The following is a 6,000-nucleotide window of genomic DNA, read 5'->3' on the forward strand; positions in this document are numbered from 1 at the left end:
TACAAAGTTCTCCTCGATGTTCTTGGAGAACTATTCGATGTAATACTCTTTTGCGGTGTGTTTGCCGAGATCCGATGAATTGTGGATTTATGAACAAAATTATCTATGAATATTATTTGGTTCTTCTCTGAATTCTTATATGCATGATTTGATATCTCTGCAAGTCTCTTCAAATTATCGGTTTAGTTTGGCCTACTAGATTGATCTTTCTTGCAATGGGAGAAGTGCTTAGCTTTGGGTTCAATCTTGCGGTGTCCTTTCCCAGTGACAGTAGGGGCAGCAAGGTACATATTGTATTGTTGCCATCAAGGATAAAAAGATGGGGTTTATATCATATTGCTTGAGTTTATCTCTCTACATCATGTCATCTTGCTTAATGCGTTACTCCGTTCTTATGAACTTAATACTCTAGATGCATGCTGGATAGCGGCCGATGTGTGGAGTAATAGTAGTAGATGCAGAATCATTTCGGTCTACTTGACACGAACATGATGCCTATTTTCATGATCATTGCCTTAGATATCTTCATAACTATGCACTTTTCTTTTAATTGGTCGGCAGTAATTTGTTCACCCACCGTAATACATGCTATCTTGAGAGAAGCCACTACTGAAACCTATGGCCCCCGGGTCTCTTTCCTATTATATTGCATTTCTTTTATTTACATTGCATCTCGTTGACTATTTTGTGATCTTTACTTTGCAATCTATACAAAAATACCAAAAATATTTACTTTATTGTCTCTATTAGATCTCACTTTTGCGAGTGACCGTGAAGGGATTGACAACCCCTTTATTGCATTGGTTGCAAGGTTCTTGATTGTTTGTGCAGGTACTAGGTGACTTGTGCGTTGTCTCCTACTGGATTGATACCTTGGTTCTCAAAACTGAGGGAAATACTTACGCTACTTTGCTGCATCTGTCGGCGTTCTGGGAACGGGGGTCCCCAGACTTGCCTGTCTGCGGCCCACGGCGTGGCTCTGCGAGCGGGCCCGTATGGCCCATCTTCACCAACAAGCATTCAAGACCCTCGCGAGGCGGGCGACACAAGACCTCCTCGGGAGCGGCCTCACCAGGTTGGCTCGCGAGGGGCAGAGAGATCAAGGCAAGGCAAACCTCGCGAGGTTCTCGTGACATGAGCCATGACGATCGAGACCAGGCGGGCGCCAGCGCGCACAGTGTCGTTGTTTCCTCTTTGGTGCTAAGGAAGCAAGCGCAGGCGAGGAGTACCGAGGCATCGAGCAAAGGTTTCCATATCGGTGCAACGAGACCGAGACCAGCAGGACGGCAAGACGGAGGTCACCATGGAGCCCAAGGTGGCGTCACCACCAGAGCCTTTTGCAGGCGAAGACTGCTTTTGTCAGGATAAGCTGTACTAGCCGTCCCCTTTCAAATTGGCCGTTGTTGGCTCCCTTCCCGCTCAATATTTGGGGAGAGGACCAGGGCCTCTATAAATAGGACTAGCCACCACCGTAGGAGGCAACTGATAGAGAGACAACTGATCTGATCTTGAGCCAACCCTTAGCCACACACCGAGCACAAGAACACCTCAACCTCAGGAGACTGTTCTTCCCCTTGTAACTGTTCATCCTCAGCCCGAGAGGCAATCCACCACCACCACACTGGAGTAGGGTATTACACCACAACGGTGGCCCGAACCAGTATAAATCTTGTGTCCTTTGTGTTGCGAGTTCGTCGAGTTAGTCCTTGAGATCATAGCAAGCTAGGACGCAGATCGGTAGGGGGAGATCTTCGTGCGCACCCAGAGTTCGAACCTAAAGGGTTTTGCCGGAACCCGTGATCCGACATTTGGCGCGCCAGGTAGGGGTGCGCCGAAGCTTCCCTTCCATCGCTCCGCGTCCCGTCGCTGCATTGTCTCCATGGCGGACGCACGGCGCGCCCGCGCCGAGCACTGGGCTGCCCTCGCCACCCGCGTTGCTCAGACGGCTCCCATCGGCGGGCCACCCCGTCGTTCTCCATCGCCTGCCGCCACTGGCCCGGTGGGGAACGAGCAGCAAGCATCCTCGTTGCACCCCTCGGTGCGGCAGGACGGCCGCACCGCCACTCCGTCGCTAACTCCCGCTGGTTCGTCGTCTCACGCTCGTCGTGCTCCCACGGACGCGCGGGCCGCACTCCTCATGGCGCACAAGCTCCTGCGCTACCGCCTCGCCGAGCTCATCAGCGCCGCAGGGGGCTCCCCTGCACCGTCCCTCTCGCTGCCTCGTCCACCGCCAGCTACGGGCGACGTAGCTCATAGAGCACCTCCGCCACCTCTGCACCAAGACGGCGCCCTGGCGCCAAGGCACGCGGCTCCGCGGCCTGACCCACCGCGTCCGGCGCCCGCGCGTGAAGAAAGAAGCTGTCAAGAAGTCCCTCGACCGCAAGAGAACACCCCACCACTCCCCGCACCGCCAAGTCCGGATCGCTTGCTGCGGCAGGGCCCCGTGCCGCTTGCCGTGGCGGCGCGCGGGCGCCAAGACCAAGCTCCGCCTCCAAGACGGGCCCTGGTGACCACAGCCGGCTGCCGCGCCTTCACCCCCGAGCTGCGTAGTGTCGCCTGGCCGGGCAAGTTCAAGCCGGATCTGCCTCCTCGCTACGACGGCACCCCCGACCCCACGGAGTTCCTGCAGCTCTACGAGCTGAGCATCGAGGCGGCCAACGGCGACGAGAAAGTCATGGCGAACTGGTTCCCCATGGATCTCAAGGATGGAGCCCGTTCCTGGCTCCTGAACCTGCCTCCAGGCTCGATCTCCTCCTGGGACGGCATGCACGACCGCTTCGTCGCCAACTTCCAGGGCACTCGCGACCGCCCTCCAGCCGCGGGTGACCTGCGCCGCGTCAAGCAACAACCAGGAGAGACCCTCCAGAAGTACATCCAACGCTTCAACAACGTTCGCCTCAAGATCCCCAAGGTGACGAACGAGGCCATCATCTCCGCGTTCTCTGATGGCGTCCGCGGCGTCAAGATGAAGGAGGAGCTCGCCATCCACGAGGAGTTGTGCACGTCTCTGGAGCTGTTTAACCTAGCGACTAAGTGCGCAAGAGCTGAGGAGGGGCGCCTCTCCCTCCTCGAGCTCCCAGCTGCGAACCCGGAGGAGAAGAAAGCCAAGGCCAAGGACGTGAAGTGCAAGGGAGCAGCCGTGCTCGCGGCGGAGCCGGACACCAAGCGCGGCAGAGACCAGCTCGAGTCATCCAAGAGCAGCCGACCGTTCTGCGCCTTCCATAACCTGCATAGCCACAACACCAGTGACTGTCAAGAGCTCAGAGCCATTCGAGAAGGACGCTTCGGTCGACGCCCCGAGCGCAATGACCGGGGCTACGGCCGAGGAGGAGGACGTGGTGGTGGACGCTGGGATGACCGTGGCCCACGCCAGGAGTGGCGCGACTAGCCTCGTGAGGACCGCTGGCAGGATCAGCCTCGCGAGGGCGCCTGGAGGGACCAGCCTCGTGAGGATCGTCCTTAGGGCAACACCAGTCTTCCTCCACTACCGCCACCACCAAGAAGGAATGATGACCACCATCAAGACGAGGGGGTTGGGGGCTTCCAGGAGCCGCGTGCTATCGCCTGCATCTTGGGCGGAGCTCAAGCCCCAGCCTCACAGCGTATCTTCAAACAGTTTGCTCAAGAAGTGAATGCAGTCCTCCCCAAGCTCGAGGCCACGCGCCCGCTCAGATGGTCCAAGTGTGCTATCACGTTCAGCTCGGCAGATCAGCTCAAGTGCGCGGCTACCGCTGGCGCCCTCCTGATGCTTTGTTCCCCAGTCATCAGCAACGTGCAAGTCACCAAGACCCTCATCGACGGCGGCGCAGGGCTCAACGTCCTGTCCGTCGACACATTCGACAACCTCCAAGTGCCGTGTGACCAGCTTCATCCACTACAAAAAAAGACACATCCGTGACATTTTGGGCCGAACGAATTTTTTTCCTGTCATACATATGACACTTCTATGACGATAATTGTGAAAAAACCCGGTATCATCATAGATGTGGTGGGCTCCTACTTCTATGACAAAAAATCATGACAGAAAATGGGCTTTTCGTCCTGGGCGGGCCGGAGACGCAGTTGCATGACATTCTTTGGGCCGTCCATGACGGAAAAAACTGTGGTAGAAGCAAGGGCGAGGAAAATTTCGGGGAGTTCCCGGTTACGGTGGGAGGTCGGGGGCCGAGCGATGCGCGTTTCTCTCGTACACGTACGCGCGCGTGTGCGAGGCGTTGGCTCTAACTGAACCCGAGCGAGGCGTTGGGCTCTAACTGAACCCGAGCGAGGCCTTGGGCTCTAACTGAACCCGAGCGATTGCACTGCAGGCTACGCGTTACTGAACCTGAGCGATCGATCGATGGCTGTTAACTGAACCCGATCGAGCGATTCCTTCGCTACTGCTGCTAACTGAAGCCGATCGATGCTGCCTCTAGGATGAACAGTGAGCGTTGCGGGGGGGTTTGGATGAACAGTGAGCGGTGGCGTTGCCTCTGGATGAACAGGACCCCGTGGTGTGGTGGAGAGCTGGATGAACAGTAGACGGTGGAGGGGTGCCCGTGGAAGGGTGGTTGAACAGGACCCCGTGGTGTGGAGGGCCGGATGAACAGTAGACGGTGGAGGGGTGCCTGTGGAGGGGTGGTTGAACAGAACCCCGTGGTGTGGAGGGCTGGATGAACAGTAGACGGTGGAGGGATGGTTGAACAGTAGCCGGTGGAGTAGTGCGCGGTGGAGGCTGGATGAACAGGAGCCCGTGGAGGCTGGAGGAGGTCGACGGTAGCCCATGGAGGCTGGAGGAGGTCGACGGTGGAGATGAACAGTATCCCGTGGAGTCCCGTTTTGCGGTACGCCACACCCCTCCCGATGAACAGGACCTCCGTTTCGACCGTAGGAGGTCCGTTTCGACCGTAGGAGGTCCGTTTCGTCCGTTTTGCGGTACGCCACACCCCTCCCGATCAACAGGACCCCCGTTTCGACCGTAGGAGGTCCGTTTCCTCCGTTTTGCGGTACGCCACACCCCTCCCGATCAACAGGACCCCTGTTTCGACCATAGGAGGTCCGTTTCCTCCGTTCTGCGGTACGCCAGGCCTCGTTTCCATCGCCTGTTCCATCCAAGCCCTCCCGATGAACACGACCACACATTCCGTTCTGACCCAGCCGGTTGGCTCCCACGCGTTCCGTTGCCTCCTGATGAACACGACGCATTCCGTTGCCTCCCCATGAACACGACGCATTCCGTTGCCTCCCCATGAACACGACGACGACGCTGTTTCTCCGTTCCGACCCAACCATGTACACGAGCCCTAGCCGTACATATGCACGAGTAGGCGTTCGAGACCCCGCCCGTATGTACACATACGTGGCCGTATTTTCTTTCTTGCACCCTGGCCGCTGTACGTACGTGTACATGCTACGTGCGCGCCTCTACTACGACACGTACGCGCCTCTACTACGACACGTGCGCGCCTCTACATCCACCAGTATATATGTACGTACACATTCACGACCAGAATGACAACGCTACGTACGCTTCGACCAGGTGGGTCCCGACTGTCAGGCACTTTCTTGCGTGCGAAGATGTAGCTGGTGGGTCCCAGCAGTCAGGGGGCGAATCGTTTTGTTTTTTTGCCCGAACGCACTTCTTTGCGTGCGAAGGTGTAGCTGGTGGGTCCCAGCAGTCAGGGGGGAAACGTTTTTTCGCGAAATACGGTGGCCCGTCCGGTGGGTCCCCGCTGTCAGGTGGAGGAATAATTATTTTGCACGTAATAAGGAGGCACTTCGTTGCTGCGGCCGTGGACCCAGCTGTCAGCCTTTCCACGTACAGTCCACGTCCGATGGAAGCCGTTCCTTGACCACATTGACCACGCCGCGCCGAGAGCACCAGGGCGGTGGACGACGGCGAGGCCTAGGAAGGGGACGATGCGGAGCCGGGGAAGACGCGGCAGTGGATGCCCACGCGTAGAGGAGTAAGAGGGTTCACTGGTTCGCTGCGGTGTGAGGCTGCCATCGGCGCAGAATAAC

The sequence above is a fragment of the Aegilops tauschii genome, chromosome 5, assembly GCF_002575655.3.
Source record: "Aegilops tauschii subsp. strangulata cultivar AL8/78 chromosome 5, Aet v6.0, whole genome shotgun sequence".
NCBI lineage: Eukaryota > Viridiplantae > Streptophyta > Magnoliopsida > Poales > Poaceae > Aegilops > Aegilops tauschii.